Here is a 19316-nt window from a genome sequence, read left to right on the forward strand (position 1 = left end):
TCTCTCTCTCTCTCTCTCTCTCTCTCTCTCAAATATAACGTAATATAAATTTTCTCTATCCCTGAGATATATACTTCCATTCGAAATCCAGAAAATAGAAAGATTTTCTTTCCTTTCTATGAGCATGTTTACTGTTTATGAAGCAAGAGCTTGGCCAATGAGTTCGTAAAAAATAGAATTTTTATCGATTTACAGATTATAAACATTCGAGCATCAGGCCCTAGGAATCATTTGACGGCTTACATATATATATGAAAGAGAGCAGCATATATATATATATATATATATATATATATATATATATATATATATATATATATATATATATATATATATGTAAAGGTAATGTAATCATTTCTATTGCTTGCTAAGGTAGCGAAAGTCAGTATAATCTTTGAGGTCAGAATATCAGTTTTTACTCTATTTCATTTACATAAAGTATATTTCTGAAATAATTATAATTGTTTTTTATTGTATGCTCTTGATATACTTACGAAATGTAATCCCAATATTTTCTTGTTAATTGCTTTCATTCTCTTTTAGTCCTTTTGTCAATTAATTTTTGTCTTGTTGAAGGTGATCCTCAAGAAATGTTCAAAGATTTTAGGCAGAGTTTCACTTCCAGCTAAAGAATCCCTGGAACACTTCAGTTTACCCTATAGCCAATAGAAACATCGGCTAATAAGAGTCCCAGCCAGTGAAAACGAACTAAAAAGAAAGTTTTCTTGGTTTGCCTTAGTGGAGGCTTCTGATTGGCCAAGAAGGGTCCATCGTCGCATTTGTAGCTGTGACGCTGTGTGGGATCAGATTTTATTTGCCTTTGGTGCTGCGCGAAGATGGCTGTGGGAATTTCATGTAAGTTTTGTTTTCCGAGTTGCCGTGTATATTAGTGAGTAGAGAAGTTTCATTTATAATAGGATTTTTCATACCCATTAAAGTGATAACTGTGTCGTGGTAATGTATCTTTGGAGTTTGAAAAAATCAAGATGCCGGCAAATGGTATTTCTCGAATCTGGATAACTTTGTATAGGTTGAGGTTTGACTTTTAATGAACGTGGTTGTGGGTATTCATTATAAATTTTCAGTTATGGCAAATTTATCTTTGACGAAGGAAATGTTGATAAATGTGGCTGTCAAGCATGAGGTTGGAAATAACTAATTTAACGTACATCGTTGGACAAGTTAGTGATCTGTTGCGTATATGAAACTGATATCTTGTAGCTTTAACTGGCTACCGGTTTACCAAAGGTAGTTTTTAGCAATCTGCATGTATTACTTGGCAACTGAGATGTGAATTTTAGTAAAGGAAAAGTTTTAATGAAGTCTTGACAAGCTGTAATTGAAAGGGCGTGGTGTAATTGCATTCTGCCTTCTGCAAAGTTAGTGAAATTGCTGGAACGCACATTTTCTAATATCAGTCACTTTCCAAAGAGGTAAATCAGTTTAAGGTAGTTTCGTCGAAGTTTCGACACCATAAGTGTTTAATCTCGTGACCCTAGTTATGTAACATTCCATAAGCAACTTGAAAGTGTTTATGGTATCTTCATATTGTGAATAGGAAAAATTTTACTGCGGTCCTATAGTACCTTAATTTTAATCATCCAAAACCTTAATTGAAGGTTTCCACTGTTGTGATTTTAATAGACTAATGCCGTATTGAATATATTCGCTGCCTGTTGTCAGGCTTAGTACGCACTAGTGGCGACCATCAACAAAGTAACAAAGTGGCCAGCGACCTGTGCTCGCACCGGTGATTTTTTTTTAGGTATCTATTCCTTAAACTTGTATTGGGTGCAATCCACTTGTTCCCCAGTTTAAGGGGTCAGTCCTATAGTCTTAGCGAAGAGTTGATGCCTCCAAACCTTTTTCCATTAATAGAAATGCACAAGCGATTAGACTCTGCATAACGTAAGGAAATGCATACTAGCAGAGGCCTAAATTTTAGCGCAAGATTAAAAACTCCTGAATTACTACAGTAGACTTTATTTTAATGTGGCTAGTCTGTAGGGTTGTCGGACAATTAGCTTGAGCGTTTAAAAATTAATACGGAAGGTTGGTAATGTCCTTTCGCCAGTCTAAAACAAATTGGCAATGAAAGTTTTATCTTGTTCCGTCAGCAGGTGGAAATCAACGTTAAGAATAAAATGCTAATCAATGCATTTCATTTATAGTTTCACTGTTTACCTGACAACCTACAAGTTTCAGTAAAAAAAAATTATATGTTCTCGATATGATAGCAGCTACACGTATGCATCAAAGTGGCTTTTCAGCATAAACTAATGTGTAAGTAATTTTGCTAATACCGGTATTTAGGTGCGATGGGCAGTTAATGCGATAAATTTTCTGGGTATTTTACTTTGAACTAATATTTGATATTAGTTTTTACGATGGAATCTTAGTCGCCTCAACATTAGTATGAAACTCGTGCTCAAATATACTCAAATTTACTGTTACTGAAATATTTAGTCACCATTTCAATGGGGCTGATACTGAACACGACGCTCATGGTAGTAGTGTTGGTGTTCAAGTAAAACATTACAGCGAAATAAGCGAGCGCCAGAAACGTTCAAATCACGCATTAAAACATAGGAAAATTGTATTTTGAAGTCCTAAATGTGATAATGGTTTAAAGTAAAATTAAACTGGTGGGGCTTAAGGAAAACTCCTCAAATGAAGACTCGAAAGTTGTCGTACATTCTTGTGTATGTAGATCAAAGACAATTTGCAGCCGAAACTCGTTTAAGGTATAATGGGATTTAATTTAGCTTCATTTTTAAATAGAATTTGGAAGCTCATACAGCAGTCTAATCTTGTAAATTCAAACATGTCTTAGAAGCCTCTTAACTTCCATATTTCCATATGGAACCCTAATTCTAAGGTAACTATTTTTAATCTTGCGTTTCATGCTTAAAGATTTGTGTTCACATTAAACTGTCTAGAATTGTTTGGATGACGAGATACTATTAGCCCTAAACTAAAGCCATTTGAGGCCAGCGGCATCCACAGTATTACTATTGTGGGCTGCCAGAAAGTTAAAATATTTTTACTCTGCAATACGCAGCTATGGTTGTAACGAAAGTCTTCAATCTACCAGATTTCCGATCATAAGGGTACTTAAGCTCAAATTAGTTTTGGGGCTCTTTCCTTGCTGGACAAGTCTTGGTTATATTTGTTCTTTAGTATACAAACTATCCCTTAGGTAATCTGTTAATTTGTTCCAGTATTTAAAAATTTACCCAATTCGCTAAAGTAGACTTTTAAAATTTCAGAGTATGGTTATTTGCCGTGCAATGAGCATTTTTGAAGAAATGCTTTTTTTAAGACTAAATCCGATCAATTTGATAAACTAAGTCAAACGTTAATCGTGAAATGATCTAGTAATGCTTGATCTTATCACGTAATGTTGAAAAACATTAAACTGCAAGCTATTTCCGCATCAGTGGTTAGTTAGCCAACTCCCCATTCTGGTTTTATTGCAAGGAATTTTATCAACGAATTCTGGCACACTAGTTTTTACTTTGGTCAGTGTTTTTGGCAAAATCAAGAAATGCATTTAAGGATCCTGAGTTACTTTTAATTCCTTTAGACTGTCTCCTGTTTTAATATCCACACGTGGCTAATAGAAGAAAGTTACTGATGTCACATGGAATGAAATTTATCCAAGGATTTCTCCGAAACGAAGTTTTATATAAAAAGTAGTTGAAAACCAAAAGTTGCTGCGAGAGATTTGAAGAGTCTTCCATCGGTATTGGTAACGTAGAGAGTTACAAATGCAGTTTAGGAACATTTGATGAGCTTTGGTTAATGTTACTGGTATTAAAGCACTGTGCAGTAATAATGTAGTAGTACAAAGTACTCATTCTGACGTTTAACGAAAGAAACTGTCCAGAAAATGAACTGATACTTCCCTGCTGGAACCTCATTTTCTCACAATACGTCGTATCAACTTAAGGTGTAACTTTCAGAGTAAATGAGGGTTTGGGTCTAAAGTTTTTTACAATGATTGTGAATCACATGCAGAAGCTGCATATGTACAAAACGGTTTATAGGGTAATAGTAACCATTTAACGGCTTAGATATTCCAAGATTTGCAGTAACGTTAACAGTTACGTCTTAAATGCCATGGCCTGGTTAGCTAACGCTTTTGAAATTTGCCTGTGTACTTGTCCATTTCTAAGGAAAACTTTAGCTCTCTTGGTATTTTAATTTTTGTTATGCGGGTTACGGAGTGAAATAGTCCTTGAAGGTGTTAATTTACTACAGTGATGCATGTAAACTTGAGTGAAGCAGAGGCTGGTAAGACATAGGTCACCACGTCAATAAAATGGTCATTTTGTTACTGCAGATGTCACTAGTTTTCTCGTATTTCGTATTTTATTTAACACCTATCCCCGTTTACCGTGGAATGAACTCAAGATTAATTTTCATATATCTTTGATACCAAATCAGGGTAAATAGTTTGGCAGGCACTTAAATTTTTGGTCGAGCTCTGTAATAACAAGGCTGTTCTCTCGTACCGTAAAGTTCAGGTTTTCACCACACGAGTGTCATCGAAAGTCTGCTAAAGCATACTGAAGCTAGCTTACAATAACTTTAGCTTGTGGTTACAAATAAGTAACTTAATCATACGCTTTTTTTCAAGAATAAGCAGGAACTACAGCATAAGTTGTAGCTAAGTATATAGTAATTAAGGCGTGGTCTTTATTTCTAAGCATACTTAACTTCCTGATAGTAATTGAAAATGGACGTGGTTCTTTAGTAAATGCAGTTACCATAATCCTGTGAATTTTATTAATATATTGTGTAGTAAATTTGCAACATAACTAGCCATATATATACCAGTTACGTGTGTGGCAGAGCTTTGCAGCCAACAAAAAGTAGTCCACTTTTTGTAGAGGGTTTGACAGATTTAACTTAATTAGCTTGTCTATAGAGCTTTTGTCGATCTGTCCCTCGAGTTTTAAACGTTAAATCGGTCAAGCTACTTTGTCAGCGTAGGTTAATTTTGCTTTTGATTCAATTTTTCTTAGGTAGTTTACTTAGTGGTGCCACCTTGATCTCTCTAGATTTCGACTTATAAATATTGATACTTAAGTAGTCCTGGGTACTTAAGTACCCCAGGACTGAATTGTCACTTTGGGTATTTTGAGATTTTTCCCATTACTAGATCTTTTTAATTTGTCTGATAATGCGGAAAGAGTGAAACAGCAAAATAATTTTAGATCCTAAAGTTAGTTACAGGTAGGAAATTTTTACCAAATTGGTTTATATAGTCTCATGACTACTTCCCTAAACATTTTTACGCGCGCACGATCATAATGAGTGTGCATGAGGTGACCTTGAATGTTCTTTCCTGAAAATATTATCATATCCAGCTATACAAACTGGACAAGACTAAAATAGTTATATAGAGGAATTGTAAGTACTTTTTATGAATGCATCAAGCTCTCGAAAGCAGAATTACATTATTTTATTGTTCCAGACGTAGTTGATATGGTCGTTGTCTTCTGGGGTCTGAGTTTCGGTGATTCTCAGAATGCAGATTTTAAGTTGTACAGTAAAGTTAAGTTACTGTGCTTACTACGCCCTTATACTGCCTAAATGTTCAACTGCTTACGCAAGTCACAACTTTTAATGTGCATAATTTCTTTTACAGGTCGTTCGACTTAAATCTGAGTGGTGGATCTTAAAGCTGGTGCACTGAGCTTCGAAAGCTGACATTAAGTGGCCCGTAAATGGCAGATGAACAGCCACAACAGGAATCCTTAAAAACTGGCTTTTGTGATCAATGAAGGTCCTCGAGACATATTAAAGGAACATAAAATCAGGTGAGTGAAGTTCTTGCTGCAAGTAGTGTTCTTAAAGTTCTCCAGTATTCACTGTCCTTAATTATTACTTTGAAACTTAGGGGAACCCAAGAACAAAACCCAAATGCTCTCTCGAAAGTTTACAAAATCCAGGTTACTAGATGTACCACGTCAAATTATCAATGTACTTGGCACTTGTGAGTGGGTAGTTTTCAAATTCTTCCTGCTCTTTGGTCCTAACGGCCCAGTCGGATGGGCTGTGGTTTTAGTATAATAAATGCTGCAAAATCTCTTCTGAAGTTTCCATATTGAGTGACCATATCAGTATTGAGGGAAGTGATTCTGGTAAAATCTAGGTTAAGTTCTAAGGGTTGGTTATTTGCTTTTTTCAGTTTGGTATGACTTCCATTTTCTGAAGATAGGTAATTTATAATGTGCAGTAATAGAGATTATGCTTGAGGTTAGCTTTAGTTTTTAGTTACGTAACGGTCAGTGAAGTTAGCTATAAAGCGATTGGTGATGGACAGAGTAGGCACTAGGGTTAATATGCCTGCCCATTCGGGTTGTAGGCCCGTCATTTATACAAAGCTCTTAAAAATTTTACGTTCAGAAATGGTCAGAACTTAATATGAAAGTTAGGCTTAACATTGTGTGATTTTGCCTAGTAATTAGGATACTGAATTGAATTGTTCGCTTATTTTATTCAGAAATTTCTCTTCACAGGGTTATTTTCTTGGTGGTTGCATTTAAAGAGGATCAGCACTAACGAGATGTCTATGGAAATAACATCCTAATCTGGAAGAGTTGTCAGCATCCGAGAAAACGAAAGTTTAGTTTTCAAGGTAGAATGTGATTGCCACAAGAAGCTTTCGCTGTAGTAAGAAGATACTGAAATGGTGAAATTCACTCGACAGCTTGAGACTCCCAGTACCTCGACAAACACTAAGAAAATCACGTCAAATTAACTAAAATTAATTTATGGCTTATGCTTTAGCCTTTGTAGGTAAATTGTTTGATTAGTGACAATTATTTCAAAGGAATTACTGCAAAATTAGTGTTATTCCTGTGAAACTAAGTACACTAATAAATTTCTTTTGGAAATAGTTGTTGAAATGCATTCTGGTTAACTGCTCTTCAAGGTTGTGAACTTTGGTTGCTTCCAAACATAATCTTAAAACTGGGAGTGCTTCCAAAGGCTGCTTTGAATGTTGGTGGTGTTTCAGAAGTCTTCTGAGTATGCTGGGATGTTACCTTAAGCCGCTGCGGATGGTAGGGTGTTAACTAAGGCTGCTGTGATTGCTGGGGTCTTTACAAAGGTTGCTGTGATGATTGGGATGTTTCTTGAGGCTGCTGTGCATGGTAGGGTGTTTTAAAAGGTTGCTGTGAGTGTTGGTTGTTTGAGAAGGTGTTGTAAATGTTGGGGTGCTTCTGAAAATTGATATTGAAGTGTTTCCGGCGATTGCTATGAAATCTGGAGGTAATTAAGAAGTTGCTAAGAATTTTGGGGTGCTTCTGAATCAGAGATGGTGTATAGAAGTGTTAACGAGGGTTGCTGTTAAAGCTAGGGGGTGCTTCCAAATGATGCTGAGAATAAGGGTGGTTCTAAAGGATGCTGTGAATTTGAGGGTATTTCCAAATGTGCGTGAGAATAAGATCGAGAACAGGTAATAATACTAATACTTTAAAGGTAGGCATGTAGAATTAGGTCGGAGCCAAGAAGTTACTTCAGTTGTTTTGCTCCTGATTAAAAAAAATTATGGTTAAATTAACGTAATTTCAAAATGTGGAAGAAATGGTGCTAACGCTTTATTTAAAGAAAAGGAACAATTTAAAGTGGGCTTTGCAGGTTCAAGGGACAGTTTTGAAGAGTGCTTAAATTTAATCTTAAATTTCTTCGCTGTTGATCTGTTATTTGGCTTAGGTATTTTGGTTTTAAACTAAATTTTTGCATATTAGAGATCTCATATTTCAACACTGAGAATGTCATAGTGCAGGAATAACTGTGTGTCATTTTAATAAGCTTAATTCCTTGATAAATAGTTTGAGTTAATTACCGAAGCTTAGAGTAATATTCCCGGAGAAATGCTTATTTTAATTTTGGAGTAAGAGGTGACAATTCCTTTCAAATTTATCGTAACCAGATAGTCATAAGTTGAAGACCTTGAGGTTATTTCATCAACAATAGATTTTAACTTGCCAGATTTGAAAGAAATATTTCACTTAAATTTTAAACTTGCTACATTAATTCAACCAAATTTCGGAAATTGCCCGTGTGTGTAATTGTACTTTGTAATTTAAGCCATTTGATTGTGAAACATTTCAGCCTGAATATTTAATGAAATTTTAAAATTTGTATTAGAGAGAGGATTGTGTGGACTTAAATATCCAGCTGAAATCCTGTATCTAACAAACGTAATTTTTTGAGTCTGGTGGACATTATCTGGAACATGTATGTTGAACAACCATAACTTATCGTAAGACTGCTTGCTGAGGGTTTACTTGAGGATACATAAATTTACTGAGTTAGGATGCTTTAGTTCTTAGTTATGAAAGTTTTTAAGGCCTAGTTGGAGATTAAATTTCTTCAAATTTGGTATCAAACTGTGCGTAAAAGTTTTTACTAGTGTAATTTCTGAAATCGCCTAATTCCGAATTTGTATTTAGAGAAGCCCAAACAACTACCGATATTTAATTTGATATTGCAGGTCTCAAATTAAATCTCATAACTTCTAATAACCCCGATTGTCCAGCTTACTAAGCAAGTGTTTGAACTTGAAATCTTTGGTGTAGAGTTCAGTATAGTTATTACAAAATTTATCAAGGTCTGTGGAAATTTTATTTTAATAGGCTATTAGAGAAACTCAAGACCTTAGCCTATGGTAATCTTGTCTGCTTTTTCAAACGGTTATTACGGCTCACTGTAAACTTAAAGAATGGGCAATAAGATTGCGAAGTAATTTTTCAAAAACGGGTTGAACTTGACAGTGCTGATAGAGAGACATTGGTTTAACATTAACTGACTAAATAACAATTTTTGTCCTTAACTGGAAAATTACAATGAATCGCACTCGGCAATCTTGGATAAAGTCCTAATTTTTTTCTGGGGTAAATCTTCATTACTTCAATTCAGGACTAGCTCTTGAAGTTTCCTTACAGTTAGCTGCAGAAGTTTCTTTTAAACTTCAAATTCCTTACAAGCCAGAAACAAGCAGTGAATTTTGTTAAAATTTACAGTGAATGGAATCTCTAAATTTTAAACTTAATACCTCGTAAGGTTTATACTGCATTGTGTTCCAGGTAATGCTCATTACCTAATGTCCAGTGTAATGAATGTCGGAAATTCAAATCTGAGTCTCTTATGAAATGTTAAGGACTACTGTACTTTTAGTCGCGTATCTCATGAAGCTCTCTGGTACCTCGGAATAGAATTGCCCTTAGTGATATGTGGTGTGGTATTGGTTAAGTTTAGTAAGTGGTTTGTTCAGCAATTTAAAAGCTTAAAAATTTTGTAATATCTCATTAAAGTGGGTACCGTATGATACCCACCGAAAAGGAATAAAACTTCCAAGTGGCGTCAGTATAGAACAAGATATAGAACAAGACTAAATAGGATTTAGGAGCATTTTGCGTCATTGTTCTGTATGCAGGCTTTTGATGTTTTTCCATTAGTTCATTGTCCACGATTGCGTAGAAATCGTAAAAATCTGAAGTAGGCAGAGATTCGTACCTCATTTGTAGGTAAGTTTAGCTCTAGGCGGGATGATAGGTCTTTTCTCATTTGAACATGTCTAAAAAGAGATGTAACAACTTATACCAATCTACTCTCCCACCCCCTGTGTCTACACGTTTTCTTATAAGCGCATGCATGCATGCACACACGCCCACAAACATCGTTTCGGGCATGATTTCAAGTTCTGTTCACGGGCTAGTGCGGGCTGAGCCACACCTACGTCATGCGCAGATTGCGTAGATAAACTCAAAAGGGTATGTTTGTATCAAAATATTTTAATTCCAATAATGGGCTTTACCTAATATTTCTGTAAAATTGTGATTAAGCAAAATGGAATAATTTGATGGTTTTTAAAGGTACTAGAAGGGCAATTAAAGATCGACTTCATTCATAGAATACCGACCTTTACTATAACACCAAGAATGTAATTAACCTAAAGCTGAAAAATAAAATTCACGATATAGCTTATTGCATAACCAATGGTAAATGGTAAGCTGCTGAACATTGCAATTATATACACGTATCCTATCAATTTTCTGAACCCTTAGTTCCATTAATTTACTTTGTTAGCCTTGAAAATTTGCGTTTTTCACTGCTCATGTTTTTCATATTTTGGTTCAGGATACACGTAAAAGTTCTGCATCGCACAATAAATGTTACATCTAGTGGTAGAACTACAAATTTCGTGATTTCACCGACTAAAGTCTTTATAATTTCTATCTGCCCTTAGGTTTTTCTCCGTGATATGTTTGGAAGAGTTTCTCCATAATTTTTAATAAAAAAAAATCGCAAAGTTGGTTGCATTAATTTTTTTCTGTAAACGTAGTTAATCCAGGTATTGTCATTAGTCTGTACAATGGCACCTAAAATCTGGTGTGGGGGAAATTATGGGCTATGTAACAGACACCATAATCCCTCATTCTCTATTGCTGCTGCAAAGTCAATCGATTCATCAAAATTTGGTTGGTCTATCACTTTCATTTTTAAATTCGTCTGATACTGTGAACAGCGTTGCAGACAATCATAATTCATCAAGCGTTTTCTGGTAACTAGCTAACGAGGTTTTAGAACGAAATAACGAACTCGGATAAACTTCTCACAAATTTCCTTTTGGGTATTATACTTGCTACTAACTGATATGTATGCCCCTATCCGATTTTTTACTTGATTTGGGGATGGATGTTCATAGCATGCACCATTTGTCCCGGACAAGCAAAGAATTGCTCGAACACACCTTTTTTAACCTATGTCATATGTGATGCACAATATTTTTCTCAACTTTTTATACAAATTTAGCAAAGATCTTGAAGACATCATCAGTCTCTGAAATGGTAATATATATCCACAAACTTTCATTGATTCAGCAGTATATAATATCCTTCCACACACAATTTTGTTTTTGAAACTGCAGACTGTAAGCAGTCCGTGACTTTATCGTTAGTAGTCTCAGAATTAAATAAACCAAACCAAGAATCAAAACAAAGCAAGAATTTGCTTGTGCTAGACCAATCATTGCTGCGAAGCTCTTTAACAAAAAATTTGGCTGTTTCGGAGGTAAACTAAACTATACTGTAATTTAAAATTTCATCCTTTTTGCTTTTGAAAGATGAACATGATTTTCAGATGTGACAGGTGGTTTTTAAATCATGAACACCAATTTTGATAATCTCACGCCCACATTCATGTAACATTCATGTCATTTACTTTAAATCCTTTAGCAAGAAAACCATTCCTCCTCAGATCACGGCTCTGGGACTACAAGTCCTCTCTCTCTCTCTCTCTCTCTCACACACACACACACACACACACACACACACACACACACACACACACACACACACACACACACACACACGTACGTACGTATGTGTGTACACAACGTACGTTACTAACGTGAATCGTACCCTCCCCTAAACAGTCAGGTTCCTTGGGTAATTAATGTATCCCAGCAAATCTTCGCGAGTATTTGCCGTGCTTCTGCTCATTACGTAAGCGTTTTCAGTCATACTGCAATCGTACCTCGCACTTAGTTCAGTTAATAGGTTAACCATAGATATCTATAAGTACGGTAATTTTGACAATTTCTAAAGGGTCTTAGTGTTTGGCTCCTAATTAGTGTTCGTTTAGGGCTGTCGTGAAATTAGTAAGATTTTCAGACAAAAAAATTTCTTGGTTCTATGAGAGCTGAATGAGAATTCGATATATTTTCAGTTAATTTTAATGTTGGCCACTCTACGCTCTTTTAATTTCAGTGACAAAAAGTACAATTGTTCATTATGTAATGTGAATTTTTCCTTAATAGCAATGGAGAAGGTAGAGAAAAACTGAGTCGGCATTGCAGTCTCCGAGTGTGGTTGGATAAAGTGTTCTCTCAGAAGGCAACCAGGCTGATGAGACTCATTAGAGCAGAGTAATCTGGGCCTGTTTTGAGATTTGGTTTGGAAGTTTTAACCAATTATTACTTGAGAGAGATGGATCACAAAAGACTTCGGCTGTCTGTACGCTTTCCAACACTACCCATAAGCTCTACCACTGCATAAAGGAGTTGGTTTTTCACTGGTGTGCTTCAGGTTCAAAACCGAAGCCTTAAAGTGCTTTTGTATACCGAAGGCCAGATAATGTTATGAATATTTCAAATATACAAGTACTTGTTTATTAGCCAAGGTTGTAACGTAATATTAAGGTTTATATGCTTAACCTAGTCTTGTGAACTGGTATGACTTTCCCTGTAGACTTTTAACTAGAATTACTTGAGTCCTCTGCCATCACAGGCCAAATAATGCTAGTTTTCATTAAGATATCTGAAATTTACACGTTTTAACCACGTTTTAGATTACTTGCTTTTGGTTTTAAGCTTCAAATCTGACATGTTTTTTCTCGAGTCTAAATGTCTGCTCGACCTCTTAGGTTTCTTGAGAAAATTGGTCTGTTTGGTTTTTAAGAGAAAATTGATCAACCAGGTTTTGGTATTAAGAGAAAACTTTCTTGATAGCAAAAAAAAAAAAAAAAAAAGTCAGAATAAATAATTTGTCATGGTTAACAAGTATATTCATACAGGTAGCTAAAGTAGACCTCGTGTGCATTATTTTATCCAGAATATATTACTACATAGCTGACAATTTGGATTGTGAAATCTGTGGGGACAAAATTTTAATGCTTATATCTGGTAGTTTATTCATGTTTCATACTGAGGTTTTGAAATGCTTCTTAATGACTTCATTTACTAAATAGTTGGACGAGTTTCAAAGGTTTAAAGCACAGTATTAATATTTTGTAACTTGAACCAGATTTGCGGTAATTGTTGAATGTTAATTTGTAACTCTAGCACATAAACCTTGCTTGTAGTTTACACAATGGTCTTTTCTGAATCTTTGCCAAATGTCTGAAAGTTAATGTTTAAATACACTTCAAACAACTCATTACTATTTTCAATTGATCTTGTAAACTTTAATTTTCGTTCTGGTATACTGACCATTAAGGTTCCATTGTGATTTTGGACAATACCTTGAGTAGTCTTTACAAGTTTTCCTTTGACCTTGCATAACAATATTTCTTGTTATACTTTATGGTACATGTAATCGGCTCAAAAGGTGGTACCAGCCTGTGGCTCAAACGCTCTTCCTCGTCTCAGGTTTCGTGAGCATTCGTGTACTCGAAATAAAAGGGATAAATACCCTCCGGGCAGGTTTTAGAAGTCTGCGTGTGATGAATCCTCTGATCTCATTGCAGAGTTTAAAGCATGAAGTAGGCAGATTTAAATACTTGGCAGAATTTTTAAGCTGAATAATTTAAGAGGTTAGAGAAGATAAGGGAATGTCAGAGGTCCTGTTAGTATGCGGAAAAATTGATGTTTTTGACAATCTTACTGCACGGAGTGACCGATTCGAAATGTAAGATAAAAATTTGTTCATAGTTATTTAACGAACATGGTACTTTTAAAATCGTACTTTTAAAATCGCTTAAGTTACATAATGGTAAGTCTTCGTCTCAGTTTCCTAATAATTATCTAAAATTTAATGCATTGAGAACTAAATCGGGTACACTATGAAACTGGTTATTTTAAAGTACTGTAAAAGAAATTTTGTCGGTTGTCGTCCTAATTCTGTTTTCAGGTTTATCTTTCCTCCAGATCCGTTTGTGTAGACGTAAATTGGTGGAGGTTTTGTTTCCCCTCTTAATTGTCCGCAAAGCTGAACTTAGGTAATTTTTATAGAATATAACAATAGACGATTTTTTTAAGTCCATGATTTAAAGTTAAGCATTGCGAGATTATAATAATTTTAAGAATTTTGATAGCTTAAGTATTCTTGAATTAAGGGCATTGAGTGAAAATTGCAGTCGAGTACAGTATTTTAAGTTCTCGAATAGATGAAATCCTCCAACACGGCCAGATTTTTGGGTCCCGTTATATATTACTATGGCTTTGGCTAAAAACTGAAACGATCTGGATGAAATGTCAACGCTCGGCAAATTATTTTACCCAAACTACCTTGTACTAAAGGTAATAGAGGAGTATTAACTGTTTCGTACTGAAGATTGTCAAAAACATCAGTGTTTTACGGGTAAATGAACTCTAAGTCTGAAATAGCTATTTGTTTTGAGGGTTTTAAAATTATCATAGGTGTGTGGGCGTGGGATATTGGTCATGAACTATTATCCGTAAACTAGGTAAATAACATTGGAAGGTATGAAAAATGAAATATTAATATTTTACTGGTAAGGTTTTTCAGAGTTTGGTCAAAAATTAAGGTTACTTTAGCAAGGTATTAACACGGTATGTATCCACCTTTGTCAAAGTCCAGGGTAAGTTCATGCTAAGTAACGGCCGCACGAAGATATCGTTTACTAATATAATTTGTCGACACCACAATATAGTAATGGGTGTGTATACTACTTTGAACGCCGTGGGGCTAGTACCCAAGGAGCTTCTGCCATGTTTAGTACTACATGCCTTGCCGTCAGTGCACCCCACGCGGTGCACTATAGGCACCACTAAAGGTTCTTTGCAGCGTGCCTTCGGCCCCTAGCTGCATCCCCTTTCGTTCCTTTTACTGTACCTCCTTTCATATTCTTTCTTCCATCTATCTTTTCCATCCTCTCCTAACAACTGATTCATAGTGCAACTGCGAGGTTTTCCTCCTGTTACGCCTTTCAAACCTTTTACTGTCAGTTAAAATTTCAGCGCTGAATGACCTCATTGGTCCCAGTACTTGGCTTTTGGCTCAATTCTATATTCAACTCGACTCAGTATTACATACCGGGTTAATATTATTTAGCAATTTAACCTTGCCAACTCAATCAAACCTTGGATGGTAGACTGGTAACGTGGTAATTTTAGTACAAACATTTGTTTGACTACGAAAGAGTCGTAGGTGGTTTAGGTTATCCTTGTTTGAATTGGTGGTCTTGGTTAAGTTCCATGGTATCTGCTTGGTATAAAAGGATGTGCCTGCTATAATGAAGCTAAAGTATTATGCCTTTGAAAAGCATGGGCATTAAATTTGGTCTAGAAATTAACTATAGTTCGAAACGATCTATTCCATTGTCCATCTCGGTCCATTTTTCAATTTTTTTGATGCGTTATCCATCCACTCGTATAAGCCAATGCTGGCAGTTTGCATGTTTTTCAGTGATAAATATTTTATCAAATAGCTTACGTATAACAAAACTTAAATATACCCATCATTAGTTCTCAATCTATTAAACATTCGTGGTAAACTTTTGGACATAAGTGAGAGATAAATCAAATACATAAAAGTAATTTAGTTATGGTTGTGAAAGACTGACTGAGCAAAATTGGAAGTGTGTGTAATTGAAGTGAACAACGGTTGAATTTTTTTTTCAAGAATTAGGTAAAAAAAATTCCAAAAATCTTAAATGAATATTAATAGTGGTATATCAAGAGCCAGATTGCAACAGCCATTTTAGTCAAATTTAGCCGTAAAATGAAAAAGTGTATTAACAGCATTCCTAATGATAAAGAAAACTGGTATCGAAGTGTCCAATTTATAAGTAACGTTGTGTTAAAGTATCATGTGAAATATCCAGGTATCGTTAACGTAACGGCGTTATAAATCAGATTTGATCGAAATGACGGTAACCGCGTTAACACACATGGTAAACGACAATCATAATTAGATCTTAATGCCTTAAGTGCCAGGTACCATGAATAACAGTGAGGTACAGATCTGTGGTTGAGAGAAGTAATTTGATTAGATTAATTCAATACACTATGCTTTAAGGTAGGAAACGTTGTGACATTCTTGGATCTTGTGTAAACTGTACATGGTAGCATATATCCATTCGTGTGTGAGAGAGAGAGAGAGAGAGAGAGAGAGAGAGAGAGAGAGAGAGAGAGAGAGAGAGAGAGAGAGAGAAAATTCCTTCAATTTAACAGAAAATTACGCTGACATTGATAAACAAGAAATGAATTAGTAACTTTTCCAAATATTTTTCTTCGCGGAATGAGAATTGGAGAATTCATTGCACAGCCGAATCTAAACTGCTCGGTGGTTCGCGTGTACGTAGAAGGCGACCTCGGTCCGATTTGACTATCCTGCTGGGGGAAGAAGTAGGGGTAGTGAGAACATTCGCTGCACGTCTCTTCCTGTTTACCCGACTTAATCTTGTACATGGGATGCTGCCAAACTGCAGGATGGTTTGAGAGTCTGGGTTATCTCGTCTGCTTTTGAGTTTGAGCTGCATGTGTCTTGCGTAACGAGATATGTTGGTTATGCAAACTGTTGACGGATCCCTTGTAAAGTTAAGAGTAATAAACATCTTTCTGGGGTTTCTTTGCTTGCTTAAGTAATCCTTTTTGGAGGATAACCTCTTAAGAATATAATTGTATTTCATATAAAATTCATAAAAATAACCTTTGAGCATAAAGTATTCTTTCTAGTAACAAAGACATTTGGTTAAAATATTCATGGCAATGACTACTTAGGTGAAGTAAATGAAACTTCTGGAATGTCAGTAATAACAATAGTTAATCTGTTTCTATTCATTTCACAACTAAGACACTAAAGTTGTGTTTCACAGTAATAAGGCTAACCATAAATATTTCGCCAGAATGATTTTGAGAAAGTTTAGTGTAAATTAGAGGAAAATAGGATTAACTTGATAGTTCATTAACTGAAGTAGTTTCATGAAATACTTGGTAGTGATAGTTTTATATAAATTAATAGAAAATAGGATCTACTTGATAGTCCATCAGCTGAAGTCATTTCATGAAACATTTGGTAGAACGCTAAGCACTTCATAAAGAAAATATTCACTAATCTCAGAAGAACCAAATTTTTACAAAAATTATGGCTATCAAGTGTCTGGGCTAGAAAAGTATTTTGGTCACTTGGTTTTCTTTTAGAAGTGCCAGATATATATATTCTCAGTCAAAAGAAAAATGTCCATTTTTGTTACCAAAGAGCTTTGGTATAGATTCTTAGCAAGGGTTTGAGTACGGTAATTTTCTCTAGTTATACCAAAGAAACCAAAGATTCGTTTTCTCTTGTTGCCAGAGTTTCGGGTAGACCACCCTATTTATACTCGAGAAAAATCTCGTAGGGTCTTGATGGTTAGGAACCAGAGCAGGTGACTGAAAACGGTTGTCATGCGTAGATTTTATAGATACCTTTGTTATGGAAGCTATCGTTCTTTTGGCACTGGTATTGCACCCTAGCCATGTAATTTTTATAGTACAAGGTCTAGTCCAGAAAGTCATACAGTTTTACAGGGAGCAAGTGTATTGGTTATGTACGTAGACCATAGTATTCTTTGCCATCCTTCGACTAATGAACAAGTATCTTGCAAGACATCGTATTTTCTGGTCTTGGTATATATCATGGCATTTTTAAAGCTTTGATTCACCTTAACCAAACTAGAGAAAAGCTCATCCCTTCTACAGTGGTAGAGTGGAAGGGATGTTAGAGCACAGGGTAGCCGAGGGTTTTCAGACTACTACACTCTCGGTTGTAAAAACCTATTTGGTTAAAGAATCAAACATCTCGAAACAAGCCTGATAAAACTGCTCTAATGGGGATCATCACCTTGTATCTTTCGAGGGAACATAGTTCCTCTCCGACTCGGGGGACAAAATTGCCGACAAAAATTTAAATAGTATTAAAAAAGCTTTACTGCCGTTGTAATTTGTTCTGGTTAAATAAAAGTGTCCGTAAATTCCTGGTTTTTTTTCTCATTTAAATAAAGGTACAAGGTTACTTTATTACAGCATACATTCGCGAAAGAAACTCTTCGCCGACAGACAATACTCCTTCGCCACCTTCGGGCTGGCAGTTCCTTAAAATGACTTATGAACAATTTTCCTGACGTTTGAACTCTCGCTTGATATTTAGAAAGTAAACTCTCGCTTGATATTTAGAAAGTAATAACAGGGATATTAAAATACCTCAATAGGTGTAACAACGTAAGAAGGCCTATACAACAGGCAAAGTTGAAACTAAAAATAAAGTATAAATATAACTAAGCTAACCCAAAATCTGTCCAAAGCCAGTTTCCCTAGTTACATAAAAAAATCTTTAGCTCCTCTGTAGTGTACAGTTCGATTTAGTAAGTCCTCTAGGGAAAACCATTTACATTCGAGCACTCATAACAAAGAAAAGTTTCCAAAGTCAAGTGGAATTACCAGTTGCTACAGAGTGCTAGAAAAGACAGCGCTTTATCTGTAACTGATAAGACAGTGGTAGGTTTCTGAAAATGAACTGGAATTTTTTTTTTTGTGGTTTAAAATTGTTTTAGGTGTGATTGAACGAAGGAAACCAACCTCTTTCCCTACTTGGGCGTTCGACCTTGCGTGTTCCGTTCTTACGAGGTGCGATGGCTCAGCGTAAGCAGTGACCCATTTGTCGCAAAATGCCAACCACAACAACAGTGCCGCCCTTTATTTATTTAGGAATCCAACCCACAAGTGTCAGATGAAAAGTCAGCCAGATTACACGAATACATACTGCCAGTGGGTAAAAGTGTTATGTTAATGTCTTTTCCAAGTACTTTACTGTAAAAATAAGGAAAACAAAAGATAAGACTTCTTAGCCTTGAAATGAGAAATAACTAATTGGTGGATATACATGGTCGTGGAGCAAAGTTAATACAGAAAGCTTGCTCCTCCTCTTGTTTACATGCTGCAGGTAATATTTAAGTAAGGAATGTGTAACAAATAATTGATAATTGATATTCCGAAGTACTTAAAGGCTTTACTTAACTGATAATTGATATTCCGAATTACTTAAAGGCTTTACTCAAGAGTACAAAAGTAACATATTCCAAACTACTTAAAGGCTTGACTTAACTGATAATATTCCGAATTACTTAACGGCTTTACTCAAGCGTACAAAAGTAACAACAGGATGTTAATCTAGTGATATTGGTGTTGTAAAGGGCTAGTTAGTACTGTATATATATACAAATTGTTTTTTGTAGTTTAGTTTCTTAGAATATGGTAACTGATGTGTGCTTGAGGGTGTGTGGGGTTGGAAGTTGTGGTAGTATGAAAAAGTTGGCTTGTATGAATTTTGATTTTTTTTAATACAGTATATTTACTATTTGTGTTAGTGTATGGTTGATTTTTTTTTTTTTTACTTGGTTTGCTCGAGTGGGCTAGTGTACAGTGAGGAGTTCCCCTTCACCTTAACAGAGTTGAAAATTGAGGAAGGGATAAAGCAGAGAAGTAATAAGGAACATAGGGAGAGGTCGCAAACCTGAAAGATGTCAGAAACAAAACCACTTGGTCAGGCCGCCCTTCTCCCCATTCCTCCATATAAGAC

General features: G+C 35.5%; 1 long non-coding RNA gene across 1 annotated transcript; it reads left to right on the forward strand.

Moving 5' to 3' along the window:
* Window positions 1-683: 683 nt before the first annotated feature.
* LOC136846539 (uncharacterized) lies at window positions 684-14333 on the forward strand. The gene is made up of 4 exons (XR_010855437.1): window positions 684-855; window positions 5657-5828; window positions 6531-6806; window positions 11840-14333. It is a non-coding gene; the product is annotated as an uncharacterized lncRNA (long non-coding RNA).
* The last annotated feature ends 4983 nt before the right edge of the window (window positions 14334-19316 follow it).

The sequence above is a fragment of the Macrobrachium rosenbergii genome, chromosome 15, assembly GCF_040412425.1.
Source record: "Macrobrachium rosenbergii isolate ZJJX-2024 chromosome 15, ASM4041242v1, whole genome shotgun sequence".
NCBI lineage: Eukaryota > Metazoa > Arthropoda > Malacostraca > Decapoda > Palaemonidae > Macrobrachium > Macrobrachium rosenbergii.